At 42.5% G+C, this 19,658-nt stretch overlaps 1 protein-coding gene across 8 annotated transcripts in view; it reads left to right on the top strand.

The window, feature by feature from the left end:
- Nucleotides 1-19,658, top strand: part of EBF1 (EBF transcription factor 1) — a 369,352-nt gene that overhangs the window by 221,790 nt on the left and 127,904 nt on the right. The window lies entirely within an intron of this gene.

The following is a 19,658-nucleotide window of genomic DNA, read 5'->3' on the forward strand; positions in this document are numbered from 1 at the left end:
CTGCATTAAACTGCTTTGACGGACTATTTGTTACACTTGCATGTTTATAGATAAACTAATATGCATTTTTAAAGACTTTAGCAGCGAGGTTAATTATTGTACAATTACAGTCCTAATAAATAATTCTTTCATTGGTGCAGACTGCAGGATTCAGCAAAATAACCCCCAAAACCCACAAGGCTCTTGACATTTCAGTATTGATGTGCTCCAGTTGATGGTTTCTGACTTGACTTCCTGGTAGGAAGGTTTCGGATGGAGCTGCCTGATTAAGTTTACATTAAGGATGAATTAATTTTTGTCAGGGTTTTACAGAAGAGGCTCAGCTGTAAATTTTTGTTGATTTTCCTTGCTCTCAAACAGTTGGCAGTGCTGCAGTCATCAAAGAACTGGTGAAGGAGATGTTGGCCTGGTTAGAATTTCTAATACTCCCCAGCTAATTAAATTACTATTTTGGAATGTTCATGTTTTTTGTTACATTGAAGATAAGTGAGGGTGTCCTTTTTGCCCTACAGCTTGGCCCCCATCATTTCCACCACTGCCCTTAGGATGACTAAAAGAACAATGCATGGCTACTACTGTAATACAAGAATACTAATGTCACCCGCACAGCTTCCAACACATCTCATTGTTTTTAATTCATATTATTTTGGGCACTGACCCAGATTGAGCTGTGAAGTCAGAAATGGACTAATAGATGACTAACTAGTTTATTTAATAAGATATTACTGGCACATTCAGAAGAGTAACTATCTTCCTTCTTTTGTGTGAAGCTTTGGAGACATGTTTCTGGTTCCCTCCCATTGCACTCGGGACACTTCAGGGATGTGCCAGAAACCACTCTGTTATTTGGATTAAAGTTCACATTTTCTTCTACATGGTGCAAATATTGCACCAAACTGATTCTACATCCTTGAAATCTCAGCTTCTACTTACAGAATAAAAGTGGTGTTGGGCAATGGTTCAGAAACTTCAGGATGACTGGAAAAGGCATCCAGCTGTCAAATGAATCACTAATAATTGTTTCATGTAGCTCTCTGCCATGAAGACTGTGGCACACCACCCCAATCTCTGAGTGGTGCAAAATTCCAGAGTTCCAGGCACTTACCCAGGGTTCAGTTTCTTCAGAATAAGGCACAGCAGGGGCTGTGATACATGGTTTATTTACACATATATACAACCTGAGCCTATGATGGAGGTGCTCACAGCATTGACATCCCATCTTGCTTCTCCCATAGCCATAGCATACACAGGCATCAATCTGTTTCTCTGGCTTTCCATCCTGCTGCCTGTAGATTCTAGCACACATACCTCAACTCTCAACTCTGGCCTTTGTCTTTCTAACTCCTAGCAAGTTGATGCAGTGGGGCCCATCCATTTGCTGTCTGGCACAGAACCATTTCCTTTGTTAATGCCCCATATTTAGAGGACCATCACCTCACCAGGGCACTAGCCTGGCTAATCCAGGAATTGAATCCTTGCTGGATCCAGGAATTAGAAGGTGACTCAGGAATACAGTTTACTCACCCCCACACCAAACTCATAACAACACTATTATCTACTCTTCTGATGCTGTTGGCCTTCTAGTACAAATTTGTACACAGGATAATAATCTTTGGGGACCTTTAGGGGCACAAGAAGCTGACTTATACTTAGACAGACCATCTAGGTCTATTTTGTCTGCATTGATTGGCAGTGGTTGCCTCCAGGGGTTCAGGCAGGGTTGTGTCCTATCTCCAACTGGAGATGCCATGGATTGAACCGAGGCCTTCTGCATGTCGGCATCCTTTGGGGGTCGAGATGCCAGCTGGCTAGTTCCCAGCTGGATCATGCTCTTCCAGCCGTGGCGATCCCCCGATCTCTGGTGCAACGTAAATCTGTGACTCAGACTTCAAAAGCCTGAGCACGCTATATTAGCAGAGCATACTGCGTAAGGTGGAATGGAATTTTCCAACACTGCATACATAGGAGATACTCATCCACTGAGCTATGGCCCTTTCTGGATGTCCCCTCTGCCATAAGTGAGTGGTGAGCAGGCATAGGGCCTTCTTGGTGATGGCACCCATCTTTAGAATACCCTCCCCAGGGAGATTCAGCTGACACCTAATCTTTTCAGCACCAGGAGAAAAACTTTCTTCCTTTCCCCCAGTCCTTTCTAAATCCTGTTTTATGCTTTTCTCTGTCCTGATGTATGTTTTGCTTATGTGGGTCTTCTAACAGTATCTTTTGTGATTTCATTGTTTTCATTGTTTTACCAACCTTTTAGCCACCTGGAGAACCTATTAGCCAGAAGGGAAATGATAAATACCGTAGTGTTGCTTCCAGTGCTTCCTCTGTGATGATGGAAGGCTCTTTGATCCAGTGAAGATTTGTGTCAGTGGAACAGGGAGGGTGGGCTTTTTTTTTGTTTCTGTTTGCCAATTTACCTCCCCCCCCCCCAATACCATCTCACACACTGTTCCTAAGGGTCTCCCAAGCTTTTGGATCAGATTGTTGGGGAGAGAATGAAGGCTGCAGTGGGGCGGGTGAATATGCAAAATTCACCTTCCTTTCCCATTCTACTATATTCAAAGATTCCATTCTTCCCAGAAAATGAATCCTTCCATCAGCAAAAAGGGTGACGCTAACATTGAGGAGGCTGAGATAGTCACTTTAGGTGGTTGATTTGGGATGTCACGAAAGGATAGCAATTTATTGATATACAGTGGTAACTCTAGTTACGAACTTAATTCGTTTGAAGGTCCGTTCTTAACCTGAAACTGTTCTTAACTAGAGGCGTGCTTTCACTAATGGGGCCTCTTGCTGCCACTGCGCTGCCGGCACACGATTTCCATTCTCATCCTGGGGCAAAGTTCTCAACTCAAGGCAACTCTTCCAGGTTAGCAGAGTTTGTAACCTAAAGCGTTTGTAACCTGAGGCATTTGTAACTCGAGGTACCACTGTATTAATATGTATCATATTGCTATTAGATTCAGGTAGGTAGTCATGATGGTCTGATGCAGTTGAAAAAAATAATTGTCTAGTAGCACCTTATAGACCAACTAAGTTTGTTCTGGCATAAGTTTTTGTGTGCATGCACACTTCTTCAGATACTATATCTTCTTCAGTTAATACATGCTATATTTTTATTCTCAGTGTACCAGAATAACTTGTCAAGTCTTGGGTGGTATGCACCTTAAGTAGCATGATGTGGTGGTATATTTTGCTGTTCTGTCTCAGGCAGGGGGGGGAAATTGGACTCTGGATCCCCTTGTAATAGATGTAAGTTTCTGCAGCCACCTCTGGAGGCATGTAGACTAAGGACCCGCAGATTTGTTTGGCATTCTTCTAAGATTGCAACTGAATAGCACACAGTGGTGTGGACAGATTCCTTTTGTTCCCCTGGCATCACTAGAGAATCCAGATGGAACTCCTCCAGATGTTGTTTCTGAGATGACTAATTAAACACTCCCAATGTCTTGTTACTGTAAAATTGACATGCACTTGCAATGTGCACAATATATACTGAGTCCAGAACAACTCAAGATGTCAACACTTGACCAACAAAGTGCAAAAAAAGAGGTGGGGGAGAGAGGGGAGGGTAGAGCCAGCAATGAAACACCACACCCTCAGAACAACAGCTTGTAAGAATAATGTAGGGTGTATTCTCTCTCTCCCTCTCTCTCCTCTTCCGGGATTTCTTGTATGAATTATTGGGAGGAAGGGGAAAAAGTGCGGAGCAAAACAGCTAACAAGTTGTGGAACTTAGCCATCCTTTTAAAACAGGAATGGAGACATGTTTCCCTGCTGCTCCTCTATGACTGTACACACTTCTCAGATGGAGCACTTTGGCCTTTCCACATACAAGCTCCTTCCTTGCAGCCCTTAAAATAGTAACCACATGCTCGATTCCATCCTCATTGCCAAGGCTCCCTGCTGCAAAGGAAGTGAGAGTTGTATTCTCTAAGTGCCTCAGAACAATGGGGGCACCACTGTTTTTCTTTAAAAAAAAAAGAAAGACATGGAGGATTTGAGCTTCTTGAACTGTTCCTTCATGTATTTCTTCAGGGTAGCTCAAAGCAAAAGTGTGGAAAGCAGGGGAAAGAGATTCTGCCTCGAACAGGGGAAGGGAAGAAAAGGTCCTGCTGCTGCTGCTGCTGGAGCCCTCAGCTTAGGTGGTCTGGTGGCGACAGTGCCAGCATCTCCCATTGGGGGGATTTCCTCTTTCTCCTTCGTGCTGTTATGCTGTAGCCAAGGGAGAGGCAGGAAAAGGGAGGGGAACCAGAAATGGGTGTGCCTTACAGCTGCAGGCCTGAACGCACAGGACTCGTCGCTCAGCAGCCTGCACGGCTTGCTGTATTCTCTGGGCTTATGGCTGCTTGTTTTGGTTTCTAGGCACTGAACCAAACAGAAAAAAGAAACAGGACAGCATACTACTGGAGCAGCTCTCTGGAGAGAATGCTAAACAGAAAAGAGGCAGTAGTGTTGCGCTGCCCTCCATGGCTCACAGCCAGTTTTATTTCTTCACTGCCTGCCTGTCTATGGAGAGTTTCCTACTTTTGTAAAGATTCACACAAAGCAGGCCCCGTGTCACCACACGACATCTTAGGGTGGCGGAAGGAGTTCACTCCTTACAGTGAAAATTCCTAGGGGGTCACTACCAATGTTGATGCCTGCTGGGGCTTCCAGGCTCCCTAGGGATGCAGTTGTGGTGGTCATTTTAATTTCCCCCCAATTCAGGCTTCCGGACGTTCCTTCATTCTTTGGCATTGTTGATAAAAAATAAAATCTATATTATCCACCATGCTTTGCAAAACCGTTCTTTACTTCATTGCAAATTTAAGAGATAAGATAATCACATTTCCCTGAATAGAGAATGGGGTGGGATGGGGGATTTTAATTTTGAACAAGGTTTCTGGCGGAATGTTTTGTTTCTTTAAGTTGCTGCCCCGTCCTAAACAGTCACTTATCATGTACTTGTTGAAACATTGGCTTGTCCAAAAGTGTCCCCAATGCTTCGTTGTGTTGACACCTGCAGGCCTCTATGTAGAAACAAAACAAAACAAACCCTCAATTGGCTGGCAGGGAAATCTTCCCACTCATCCTCTTGGAGAGTCAGTGTGAAGAGGAGATTTACAGTTTAGGTTCTAAATCAGCCATGGCTGTTACAGCTTTGGTGGGGATTTAGTGTGGCTAAGGCTGAAACTGGGTGTCATCCCAGAGGTTAATCCCTAGGCCTAGTCTCCGGAATGCATCTCACACTCTCTCTGATACTGACACAGTGGAACAGCTGAAGCCAAGAGGCCTTTAACTAGTGCTATGTGTAGAATGTGGAAGCAAATATAATGACAGCGATGTAAATGTTGTAAGTTGAAAGGCTCTTGCTTGTAGACACGACTGCATGCCATTGGAAGAGACGCAGTGCATAAGCTGGAAAAAGGTGGTTGATCCCTGGTGATGATTGAATTGAAATGGTAGAAGACGATTAGGAGCAATTAGAAATGAATGCTGCCCTTGTTACTTGAAAGAGGTCATAGGCCTTCCTCAAAATATTAAATTCAAACACATGTAATTTGCTGGGGAAATTGTGAATTGTATGCAAAAAGCAGAGTAGGGGGATGGCATAAGGTCAAATTTCAGATTCCAAAATGTGAACTAGGCACACAATTGTTCAGTGTGAAAGGAATTTTGAAAAGTGTTTGACCCAAATCATTCCGACTGGAATTTTCACCCAACTGCTAAAGTCAGTGATAAAAAAAAATGATATGCCTCAGAATTGCATTATAACATATGCTTAAATAATGGCTGAATCTGGTTATGTTGCCATTTGCGCCGGCAGTTGCCAGTTGTGCTGGCAAGACCTAACTCCTGATTTATATTCAGTTCAGGACATAAATGTGGCATAATCTCCCAAGTACTGCAATTTGCGTTCCAGATAAGGTTAAATTTAGAACTACACTTTTTTGTGAATTGTGTAATAGATTAGAACATGGGTCATTGAGAAACAGAATCCCCCCCAATACATATTTACTTCTTTTCCTCTTTCTGCAACTATTTCCCCTCATTATTTCCTGTTCCCTTGTTTTAGTTAATCACAAGCAGATCAGTATGAAGGATGGGGAGTACATAAAGCAAGTGATTTCAAATTGAAATCATTATGTGGTGACAAGGGAGGGGTCCACAACTCAAACCTTCAAAATGTCACTTGGGTGTGTGTAATGCCTTTTTTGTTTTTAATTATTTCTTTGCCCACTTGACTTCCCCCTGCAAAAGTTTGCTAAATTCCATAGCTGAACTGTAACACTTTAGATGGCAGGTGTGGGATTTCATCTTTGAATGTTTCTACATTAAAAAAACCAACCCTTTCCTGCATACATTCAGGATGGAGGGCCGCTGCTTATCTGGCATGCTAATTTTCCATGTACAGGGAATGGGGTTTCAAGAGTCTGATTTCCCACCTGCAGTCTGAAGAGGTACAGTAAAAGAGAGAGAGAGAATGCCCCATCGAGCAAGGAGAAATGGTTGAGGTGCCAGAATATTTGCCTTTGCGCTACGTTAAATTCCACCGAATGTTTCCTTTGAGCAATGTCATAAGATTTGCAGATGCAGCAGAATGAGTACTGATGTGACAGATCTGCAGGCAGCAGATACAATTTTTAATGCTGGCCATATAAAACCAACCAACCAACTAACCGATTCTAACTAGAGAACTAGCACTTCAGGTCGAAATCCTTCCCCTTTGCCTCCAATGCCAGCTTTGTTTTTTCAGGGACTTTAAATAAACAACAAAAACGTAGAAGTTGAGCAGTCCGTTCTAGTACCTGACCCACCCACCCCCCATACTCACCTAATTCTGCTGCGAGTGTAAAGCCAGTGTTAACTGATCCCAATGTTCCTAGGATAAAATCCTATACACAGTTACTTGGGATTAAGTCCCATTAAGTAGACATGTGCATAGTTTTCCTGTTAGGAACTCATGCCACTTGAACAATAGTCTCTCTCCCCCCCCCCCCCCATAACAGGCACTTGGACAACAGTGTCATATTACAATTAACGGTAATTCTGTTAAATGCCATCACTTAATAGCGTTTCTTCTAGCAAAAGTATAATACTGGCATGGCTGCTAACTCTGTGGCAGCTTGTGAACTGTGACAGACCCCAGTTCCGTTTTTTAACGCTTATTTCGATGAATAGTGTCTAGCATCCTAAGTGGAATTAAAAAAGAAGAAGACTTCACACATTTCTGTACTCTACTACTTGAGGGGTCAAGGAAGAAAAAAAAATAGTGTAAGGGAAAGTAATTAAACAGAGGCAGATTGATTGAATATTAGTGCTTTTACTGAATAAATGAGGATAAATTCCGTTAATTATGTGTCTTTCCCCCATACTAATGTGATAATAAAGTACTCTAATTCTGGAGAGGCCTGTCACCATCTCTGCTAAAGCAATACTTCCTTGGCTGCTACATAGCAGACAGTGACTATGAACCATGAAGAAAGAGGAAAGCACAGCTTGAATGCTTGCACTGCTCATGTGTATGGGGATAACATAGTCAACTTGCCTCCCTGTGTCACTGTAGAATTAAACAATGAATCTACATTGTACTTAGTTCTGGGTCTCAGTCCTCTGGATTAGGACTTGTTTAAAGTGAATAGTGTTGGTAGTTACAACCCTTGGTTATGCAAAATTCCTCCCTCCTATGTAGTTGGTTGTTGTTGTTGTTGTTGTTGTTGTTGTTGTTGTTATGTCCCATCTGCTCAACATGTATGTGTTTTTGGTGCTCATTCCTGCCAAAAAAACTAACCAGTAAAAGACTGCCTGGGAACAAGCTACCATTTGTAGAAGTACGGTGTATGAATCAATATTTTGGATAATATTTTGGGTGATGGTCAATCGAATCATAGAGTACTCTGTCCTTTAAACATAATTGACTTAACTTCATGGATTTCAGTGAGCTTACTCTTGAGTATGACTAGCATTGGATACCACCCATTGTTTATTTATTGATCCATCCTGCCCTGTTGCTAAACCCTGGGAGTGTGTAGCAGCATTAAAAAAAACAAACAATTTTGGCTCTGATTAAGAGAATTGTCCAGTCCTTCCCACTACAGTCCTCAGCTTCTCCCCAAAGTCGGTTCCAAAGGTCTCTCCCTCCACTACTCTACCCCTTAAAATAATTTCTAGTCACACACAGGGCTACTGGAATTGCTCTGCAAGAGGAAGAAAAATTACCTTCTTTTCTACTGTCCCAGCCCACTGCCTGCCACATGAAATAAAAGGTTAGCCCTTCAGAGAGAGAGAGAGAGAGAATCATTGTAAAATGAGACCCTGGGAAGCAAGATCAAATTAGGGGAAAGCAGGGCATAAATCTTACCTTACTTATTTTGTTGTGTCTTCTGTGGTAATGCTCTATCTTTGTGCGCAACATTAACATGTTGTGTGAGATCTCTTTAGATTCCTCCTAAGCATTTTTGTGGGAATGTTGTCTGCTTGGAAGGGAATGACGATGTAATTCTCTGAAATGGTCTGGATTTCTGTGGAGTGTTGTAAATTCTGAAAATAGGGAACTGAAGAAGGTAGAAGAGTGGCTGGAAGTTTTAAAAATTGATGTGCTGTGCTCCAGTGCACAGAGCACGATGAGGCCTATAGAAAAGCAACTTGAAAACTTTGGTGAAACAAGCTGTGAGTAGTTGAAGGCTGCCTCTGGGCAAGAGTAGCTTCTGCTTCAGTGATTAGATGGGTTCTTTCCAACCGTTTCCAGCCCTGAAACAAATATTGTTTATATTCACTGTAACAAGTTATAGTCTTTGTTAGAAAGTTCATAAAAATAACCTAGTCTGTTCTGTTTCTCGTTCTCTTATTATCCAAGGCCAGGTGTTAGCACTGAGATCGTGTCTTGTTTAAACCACAGTTTCCAATTATATCAGAACTGGGAAACCGTGATTTAATGCCTCCTTAGCAACCTGCTTTCACTTCCTGATTAGGAAACTGAAATTCCAGTACAGTTTTCTTGTCCAGAGGTAATGTGAAACTGGCTTAAACAAGCTGGGTCCACTGAGGACCAGAGGGAAAGTTCTGTTCTTGGGTGAATAACCACAGTTGAGATTTTTATGTCTGAACCAGGCCCAAATCTCACTGACCTCACTAAACATGCATAGGATTGGGCTGTAAGACAGAGATAGCTCTAATTGCTTCTGCTAAAGTCAACAAGCAATTTGTAGGCATTGTGATGCATAACTTATGCTCTGAAGAATTATTTTCCTGTTGTGAGTGTGTCGCAAAGGATAGTTAATGCTGATTATTGATTTAAGGGACATGCACAAGCCAGCTGTGAACCTGTGGGTAAAAAAGTGGCTTTTCCTGTTACTGTATTTGATTTTCATGTTCAATTTCATGCTGATAAATATGTGTAAGCCTTCTGTAGATCTTTGATAACCAGTGGCTATCACATAACCCCACACTTGTACGTACGCAAAATGGTCCAGTATAAAATAGTTGTAATACTGGGAGGGCTTACAAGGAAATGAAAGGTAGTTTGAATTTCAAGTTGCTGTGTTTTCAACTATATTCCTTGAGTACTTGGTAGAATTTATTTTCAGAATGGGCATTGATCTAAATTACTTTAACCAATGATCAATGAACATAAAACACATGCATAGACTACATGAAAAAGATGCATTGGATGCCTTCAGCTTGAATAATTCAGCACTACATCTGATGGCCAGGATACACTGCATCAGTGGAAAACACCATAATGTCCTCACCATTCTTTTTTTTCTTGGTTTAGAATCCAATATTCAATTCATCCTCAGGAGTTCTGTAAATGGAGAATCGTATTAGAAAGTAAAAATCAAAATCACATAGCAAACCATATAATAATAAGGAAAATAGCTGAAGCATTGTCTTAGCACCAGGGGAGCAATCATTATTGAATGAAACAGCTAGGCCTAGTTCGGATCAGTAGCGTAGCGTGGGTTCTCAGCACCCGGGGCAAGGCAAGTAATTTGCGCCCCATAACCCGGGGCAAGGCAAGTAATTTGCGCCCCCTAACCCGTGGATTTTAGTACTCGAGTCTCTTCTGTGCCCCCCCCAGATGTTGCGCCAGGTGCAGCAGGCCCCCCTGCACCCCCCACGCTACGCCACTGCTCCCACCACAAGTCTTCAGGACAGCCATCCGAAGGCTGGTGCGGGGAGAAGGTCTCTCCGCCCCACTGCCAGGCTTCGGAGCAGCCATCCGAAGGCTGGCGCGGGGAGAAGGTCTCTCCGCCCCACCGCCAGGCTTCGGAGCATCATTCCGAAGCCTGGCGGCGGGAGGAGGTCTCTCTGCCCCACCGCCAGCCTTCGGAGGAGGTCCGAGGACAGTGGGGTTCCTGCTTCCTCGAGGAGGGCTGGCCAAATGCGCCCCCCCAAATGTTGTGCCCGGTGCGGCCGGCACCCCTGGCACCCCCCACGCTACGCCACTGGTTCGGATGAAACAAGAAAGAGGGCTGGGTGATGAGAATTTGCTCAGATTTTGGATTATGCTTCCAGCAGTTTCATGCAATGGAGACAGGATAGATTCCTGCAGAATCCCCAAGAGATCTCCCAGAGGCAAGGAGAGCAATCTCACAGAACCACCTTCTTAGATCTCATGGTGGAAAAGTGCTGCACAGCAGTGCCCCCTGCTCCCAACCCAGGGAGCTTTCAGACAGCAGCTGAATTTGGAAATGTGTCACTGTGATGTTACAAATGGATCATTGTCAGTAGGGCATTTTTAACTACCCCCCCCCCAATAAGAGTAAAACTGGATTAAATGGGGAGGGGGAAATATAGGCTGGCATTCTAATGCCAAAAACATTGCATGGAAATCAAGCACTGCTAGGAGATGTTTCTTTTTTGTTTTCCAATGTATTTCTTATCAATAAAGACTTTGGTGTGCCACGAGCAAATTTCATGCCTGTGGGACTACTTCATGGGATGTCTATCTCCAGCAGCATGCCCCCCCAATATGCTGCAGGGGGAAAGAGGGATGCACATCTTTTGGGACATCCCAGGGTCCAATTGGAAGCCAGGAAGGCTTCTGTAATTTCAGGACATCCCGATTAACGTGGGACTGCGATATGCAGCTGTGGTTTAGCTGCTACCCATTACAGCTTCTGGGTTAGGTCAGGAAAAAGTCCAAGCCATTCATTGGCTCAATGGCAGAGAGTTTTCTCTTTGAGTCACTGACACTGCTGACGGCAGGGGGTGGGGAGAGATGGTGCAGTTTCTAACCCGGTGCTTCTGTCACTTCTGTCTCCATTGGTGTTTCAGGCTTTGTAGCCCAGGCCAGACCGAGTTCATATTCTCTTTTTATGGAAGTTATCATTAAGAGCTCTAACTAACAGATCATTTATTTACCCAGAATCAAGTAATTGTCCCTAGTTCTTTTTGTTACGATACCTTACTTCTCCCCCCCCCCGTAACTTAGAAAAGAGTGAATGTGCCATAGGACACCCTTGCAAGTAGTAATTGTGGGAATGGTTGCTTACTGCATGCTGCTTTTGTCTGAGATTTCCTCCCTACTTTCTGCTCCCCATTGGCCACTGTGCTCTTTGAAGCATCCATCTTGGCTGTTTGAACCCATAACTGGAATGTAAGATGCAGCTTTCTGCCTGAAAACACAGCACACCCCTGTTGTTATACACAAAGCTGTTTTCTTCTTCTTCTGGCCTTAAAGAGTCAGAAGTCCTTTAGGGTGAGAAAGATGCAAAGCAGCCAGTGTTGCAGGCACATACCCTCTGCGAGAGAATTCCTTGGAATCCAGACTCGCTTTCTTCACTAACATGTTCATAAAACTTGAAATAGGTAGCTTGCAGCTTCCCTTTTATTCTAGACAGGTTTAAGTATGCAGTTGACACTTGTACTGTGGAATCACCACATGTTTCACTGACTCTGGCAGCCTTACTGCTGTCATATATTTGCATGGATGAACCGTTCTCAAACAGTTTCTCCAATGTATTAGAACAAACATGCTTTTCTTCAGTACCAGGAATGTAGGTTTTGCCTTCCCGGCTATCCCCCTTTCCTCCCAAAGATTGTGGCAGTGGCAAATGAAATCCTGCTTCATTTTTGAGTCCCTTTGAGTTCTGCATCAGAGCAGTGACAAGACCAGGGCATTATCAGTGGCCCAAGTTGGAGGAAGCAAGAGCCATTCCTTGGCTCCAGCACATTCTGAATTCCCAGCATTCCACATACCTGGCTGGGCTGTGCCACATTTCAAGGAGAAGCTGATTGTGATGAAATGGTTTACTCTGATGGGATCCTTCCCAGGACTGAGTATAGCAAAACTGATTATCTGTGATACGATCAGTGCTGGCTCAGGACATTTTGCTGTCTGAAGCATAACACCAAATGGTGTATCCCCTAGGGTGGCCACTTCTGCATCACTAAAAAAGAAAAAATGTATCACCGGGGGCGGGGGAGGACACAGATTTACATAATATTTGTATATGCTAATTCATATAAATAGATGGAAATTTGAACATGTGTGTGTGTGTGGTGTATATATCTTTAAAATATGATAGATCTCATCACATTGGGCAAGACTATAACTAGGTGATCTGCAAGTCTGCTCAGTCTTCTGTCCAGGTATTAATTATAACAGGCAATTTCAAAGACCCACCTCTTCCTTATAGTTATTTAATTCTGAACTGGACTTGGACCAGACAGTTTTCAAAATAGGGAATGGTTCTCAGCAGAGTAGGACACAGCACTACCATATCGCACCCCAGACTGGGAGGGCCAAAGCTTCTGGGAGGACCAGTTTCTGCCTTCACCTATTCCCTGCTTCTCTTTGATGGGGCCAGTTCCTGGATAGAGTACTGAGACCTTTTCAAGGTCCACTGGTTTGGTTTCTTCTCACTAGTGCAAAATTTCTAGTTTCCAGTCTGCAATACCACCTTCATATTGGAAGGCCTTCACCTTAATAATAACTCTGTTTAGTGAAGGAAATACACTTTCTACTTGTTTAGTGGATATTATATTCAGTCTAGCACTGAAAACAACTGCTGGTTTTCTACCATAGTTCACAAGTGGACAAAGTAAGTCCTGCTCCTCCCAGTTCATCCTGTTTTCTGAGTCCTGATCCCAGAAGGCAATTCTGAATCGCTACCCATTGTTTATTTACATGTTACTTTTCTGCCTGGGGAATTTTGTATTTCAATGTTACCATTGTCTGTGGCTGTTTACCCCCTGGATGTGTGTGGTTTGCATGTTAGTATTTTGTATGATTAAAGAAATGGAAGGAACACAATACCCTGAACACCCTACTCATAAACAGAGGCATCTTTAAAGACAAAAGTGCTGGCGATGTGGTGCCTTTGTTTAGAAGTAGGTTGCAGAATGTTTGGGGTTCCTTCCTTCTGCACATGATACAGAAATACTTTGCTAGCCTGTCACTGAGAGAAACTAATCTTACTACAGAATCTGTTCTGGAAGTCCGTTTGACTTCCAAAACATTCAAAAACCAAATCGCGGCTTCTGATTGGCTGCAGAAAGCTCATGCAGCCAATCAGAAGCCACAGAAGCCCCTTCAGATGTTCGGGTTCCAAAAAAAAAAAAAAAAAGGTGCAAACCGGAACTATCACTTCCAGGTTTGCGGCATTCAGGAGCCAAAACGTCCGAGTTTCAGGGCGTTTGGGATCCAAGGTACGACTGTATTACAACTGTAACTCCCATTTACAATGCATTTAAACATATATACTCAGAAGTCCTACTACAATCAATGGGTCTTATTCCCAGGTAAATGGCTATTATGCAAGTAGCCTTTACATTTTTTAAGGTTTTTAAGGAAACTGCCTTTAACTTTGATATTTTTGGTAGAATGAGATGAAATTCGTAGACATGGTAGCTCTTTCTGAAGTGATGAGTGCTGCCAAATTTTAGCAGATAAATACTGCTACACTCTAGATAGATATATGCCGGTTTTTGTGTGCAATGGGACTTTCTTTAAGGAGAGATCCATTTACTGTCTATGGTTTGGGTGTGTGTAGAATTTATATGAAAATGGCATATATGACCGAGGTGTCTCTGGTTAAATAATACTGGGGGGAAATCAGAAGGAAAATGACAGAAGTTTTTGAACAACAGCTTTTTTGGGGTGGGCGGATGGAGTTCATTTATCCTCTACTATGACTTTGGAGGGAATTTGTATAACAACAACATACGTCACAGAGTGTACCCTAGATAAGAAAGCTGCAACATTTAAGCATTGGTACAGTAGCTAACGAGTTATGATGAATGAAAGAGTTTGAGAGGTTTTGTTTGTTTGCTTCCTGCTCAGTTGACATTAAGGTTCCTTCAGCATCCATCACAAAGCACCTTTATTGGAAATAAAAAAGGAAAGCCTTGGTGAAGTTATCCTTGATTGGAAATAGAGAGCCTGGGAATAACAGTTTTAAAGAGACAAACAGTCTGAATCTGATGTGGCTCCAGGGTTTTAGGAGCAGCCTGATTCACTTTTCCTCAGGAAAACACCGTTTTACCTTGGAAGAGTCCCAGATCTCTCTGAAGCTGCCTGATTCATTTCAGGTTTCGGAATCTGTCCAGACCCAATACACACGCCTGCTAATTACTTTATTCTGTTATACATCAATGTAATTTTCACTTTAGAATAGTGTGTTAGTTTACAATTCTGAGATTCACATTCTGCATCCACCTGTAGTTGAAAATTTCATTGAAGATATGATTTGTCCATTCAGTAACAAACAAAAATAAATGTGTTACAAGAGGGATAAAACTCTGTTTTTGTTGTTTGGAATTTTTTTTAAAAAAGGAATAAATCAGAGATATTCAGGTCCAGTTGCAAGCCTTTTCCAGAATTGCTCTAAAATTAAACAGGCACCTAACCCATATGCAAAAACCCATTTCTTTGCCCCCTAAATATAATTTTAATCAAGTTTATGTTAAAAAATTTTTATCCTTTTCCCAAACTGATTGTAAAAATAAAAGTGCAAGAAAATTCACATTTAAATACGTAAAGTATTTTCCTCCCCTAATATGCATATAAAAGCATATTCTGCTATGTTGTCTTTGAGCCAAAAAATACATTAGAGTACATGGGAAGTGTGAAAGCCAATAGATAAACCAAGTTCTGAGCCACACTTTAGGCCCCATCTGCATTATACATTGAAAAGTGTATCATACCACTTTAAGCACTCATGGCTTCCCACAAAGAATCCCGAGAAATGTAGTTAAGTGTGCTGAGAGTTGTTAGGTGTCTCCCATTCCCTCTCACAGAGCTACAGTGTGGTTTAACTGTCAACCCCTCTTCCTACGGAACTCAGAGAATTGTAGATCTGTGATGGGGGAAAGGGGTTCCTGGAGGAGTGGGAGCAGGTATGTTCTCAAAATTTTCAGAGAACAAATTCATCAGGCATCCCTGCCAGAATTGCTATTAACGATTATCGCCAGCCTCTACCACACAAGTAAAAAAATTATCTATTTGTAATTAGCAAAGGGCGGGGCTTTTTTCAACCAGAACTCAGTTTTGGCACCTCTCAGGTGGGCGCCATTGTCCTTCTAAGAGAGCGAGGGAGGTGTTTGTGGTGTGTTCCAGCACCACTTTTTCTAGAGAAATAGCACTGGCCAAGGGAAAGACAGACAAGCAGACACATCTGTTCTATGAACTATACCAATTCCTATTCCCCAGTCCACATACTATCTCTAAATCTAGTCTGTTTCCACACATTCAGCCTATGCTGGAGATGTTGCTTTTCACTTGTTTTATTTAATACCACTTTTCTAGTCAAACTACTTGCAGTAGTTTTTTGGTTTTTTTTTTGTAAAGCAGAAGAAGCCTGGAATTTTGCAAAATGAAATGAAATGGTATCAATTTTTTAAATTTATTTTTTTGCAAATAGCCTCCTTGGCCAATTAGCCAACACGTTTGCCCCTAACATTCATGCATGCCTTATACTACTTAGCATGATCAATCTTTTCCTCCATTTGCGGAGCTTGTTGAAAACACACGCTCGACTGTGAGTAAAGATATTTTTAACTATTACATCCACCTTCCCTTCTTGGTAATCTATTCCTTTAGGGAAGGGCAGGCCAAACTGGTCAGCTGCTTGGCTCCTACATTCTGGAAAACTCCGAAGAATTCTCCAGCAAGCCTCTGGGGCAAAGCAAACTTTTCCCCAAAGAATAAGGGCTTCTGAGAGACTTTGCCACATAAGGGCCTGTCGGAGGCTCTGAGCAGGCATCAGTTGACAGGGAAATCTTTGCCTCCCAACAGATGGCCAGGCTTTTCATTTCAGCAGGCAGGAGACCGAGCTCAGGATTCTGCCAGCATTCCACGCGGCAGGGCCAGCTTAGGGCAAGAGGGATTTAATGTCCATGCCCTTCATAGCTGGCGAGCTAAACGATGAGCTGCTGACAGGAGAGCCATCGAGTGCTCATCCACAAAATGTAAGATCCCGAACTTCTCTCTCCCCCCCCCCAGCCCCAGCCGCATTTCATTTTTCTTTGGTAGAATTAAAGTCCTCTTTGCTGGCCTCTCAGAATCCATTTTGGCACAAATACAAACCACCTCTTGGTGGCAAGCAGTTGTCTGGATTTGAGATGCCATTATTTGTGCTGACAGTTCTTTCTGCACATTCAAAGTCACAGCTGGCCATTAGAGGCTTAGAAAGCCCTTCTCTCCCCCCCCCACCTCCCCCGGTCTGCAAACACCAGCTAGTGCCAGTTTACTGATATTGGATATCAGGCTGCACTTGACGGGACAATGCAGTAACTTATGTCTGTCTTTAATTTAGTGTAAACAAACAAAGCCCTTCCAGCCATCCTTTCATCTATGCTGGGGCTTCTTTGCATGTGTTTATAACACACAATCTGGAGTAGACACATTTACATGTATGGTATATTTATATATACCTTTATCTCATTTTCAAAACATATTGGCTATATTCTCATCATTAAACTAATCAACCCATACATGAAGATTTAACAACAACCCCAAATATTTCATGGTCTTCCCTAGTTATGCTGGAATTTCATGTATTTATGGTTGTGTTTTGGTCGAGACCTCCTTCTGGTTTATTTTTTTAAGTTGAGGTGTTCCCCCCCCACACACTATTAAGAAAGTAGCCCATAATCTGTGGCCAGCTGTTCCTCAATCTCTAACGGTGAAAAACAGGGAAATATTTTTTCGTCCGGTTTCTGTCTTTTTGCTTTATAAAACACAGCATTGTTTCTGGGCAAACTGTGCCAGGGACATGAGACTGCTCCACTGATTTGCGCATAGTGGGAAACTCAAAGTATCCTGCATTTAAGCATTCTGTGTACTGCTATTTCTGTAAGCAAAGCTAAATTTCTTCTTCACTTTTCCGTTCTGGGTGTAGGTAATTTGCCTAACTGTGTATTAATCAACACCCAAGCTGTAATCAGAAATTGGATTCAGCTGACAGCAATTTACAGAGTGATTGGAGGTGTGCATTATTAGCACCAGAGTCTTTAGGGTATATCTCATTTGTTTATGGGAAGGAGTTAGGACACTGAAGTTGCTGGGCAAATCTGTGGCATCCTGTGGGTTTGGGAAGAAACCTTGCAACAGGTTTGTCCTAATACCAGGAAGCAGCAGGAGTGCCAGGAGAGCTTCAGAAGCTGTACTTATTTGTGAACAACTCAGCATAGCAGCTAAGAGCTGCTACATAGGTAAGACAGGCTACAGCTAGTTTCCACTGAGCTATGGAGGGAGCCATACCCAAAGTAGTGAGTTTCTATTACAGAACAAGCATGTCTCCATACAAAATCAAGTGCCTCTCTCATTTCCCCAGCCCTTGAGCTGATCCTCTATAGGCCATATACGTTTGGCTTAGTTGTTCCTAGGGCACTGCTTCATCCCTAGAGATGGCACTAAGTAGATGAGGGGCCTCCCACTTGAGGCAGGTAGTGTAGGAAAGTATGTGGGGTCCCCCCTTCTCTTTGCTTTGAGTGGCAGCTAGCTTCTCCCTCTGTGTTATTCTATAGGCCTCAGTCAAAAGGATGTTTCATGGGAGTAATAGGAAAGCGATATTTGTGTTCATGCTGGTATTTATAATTACCCATGAATGTTTGTGGCTGGAGCTCACCGAATCACCTTTTTAATACATATTTGTAGCATCCCTTTCCCTCCCCAGACAAAAATATAAACTGACTTATGCAACATGTTGTATTCTTTTGTTAGAATTAATTACAGATTAAAGTTTAGCTTTTAAAGCAGCACGTTGAAAAGAGTGCTCTGTGAGCAAAGCATTATATTGCTGTATAAAGTAACCATCAAAGTTTGTTGATGGCCTCTGATTTGAAATATGTATGTGGTGTGTACTGTATCTAGATATTGTTGTAAACCACTTCGGTACTTTTTATATAGTGATATATATACAGTATACAGTAGCACCTCAGCTTACGTTACCCTCGGGTAACATAAACATTGGGTTGCGAAAGCCGCAAACCCGGAAGTGTTTCGCCGCTTGTGCATGCGCAGAAGCGGTCCCTCCAGTTGTGGAAACCTCGGGATCCGGCCGGAGCTCCGGAACGGATCCCATCCGCAACCGGAGGTACCACTGTGTGTGTGTGTGTGTGTGAAACAACAACAACAACAATAAATACAAACAAGCAACACTTAGTAGATCTGTTGAAATATTTTTGATATGCTTTATAATTTTCTGCTAGTTTGGGAAAAACTTCATTAATGACCCTTAGAATGTAACCTGTACTGAGATACTGAAATATTTTTTAAATGGTGAATCAATTGATTTATTAGTTAAATGCAAGGCTGCTGATTGACTACAACCTTTAATAAGTTGACCGCTCTAATTGCTGGCAAATTTAGTGAAAGAGGACTTCATCCTAGCTAGCACATTTTTTCTTTTGTTTGACAAGCGTCCATAGTAAGAATGCCTATTTAAGGCATCAAAGACCACCCAACTGCATCTATATAATGGTATCTCCCCCATTTATTTAAGTATGTTTTCCTGTTGTGTATTAATTTCCATTCATTACTGTAGTATGGAGGTAGGGTGAGTGAACAATCTTGTTTCTGCTGTGGGCTCATTCCATCACAGGTCATGGCAGGGTGAGAGTGGGTGGAGCTAGTGATGACTATAGGCAGAGCCAGAGACAGAAGTATACTGGAATAACTAAAATAAATATAGGTCACCGGCTTCAATTTTCACAATGGCTGCCACATGTTAGAATACCCAATTTTTGCATGTGTCCCCAGAAGTGGAGCCTACTGGGTTTGATGAGGTTACTCTCAAATATACAGAGGCTTTAAAAAAGAAGAAGAAATACAACAGATCAACACAGCTATTGTTCTAGTGACAGTACTTTCTGACTTTTGTGTGTGTCTCCCCCCCCCCCACTTGTGCGGGTGTGTTGCAGCTGCCTACCAGTCTGTTTTCAGATAGTTTCAGTGCAGGGGTGAGAACATCTCCCCTAAGACATACGACAAGAAAAAACAAGTAAACCAAGAACAACATCAACTTCTTCATACCACAGAGGGGAGGAAAACAGTTTATAAAGCCAGAATAACTAGTAAGGAGACAAAATGGGAGGCAGAAATTCTGATAGGAGTTGGGGGTTTAGGATTTAGTGCTTAGGAGTTGTTAAAGCCTGGAAGTTGACATCTTTCATTGTTATTGCCAGTGACTGCCATCTCATCTCCATATTCCTCATACTTT

Source organism: Podarcis bocagei, assembly GCF_964188305.1.
Source record: "Podarcis bocagei genome assembly, chromosome: 2".
NCBI classification, from domain to species: Eukaryota; Metazoa; Chordata; class Lepidosauria; order Squamata; family Lacertidae; genus Podarcis; species Podarcis bocagei.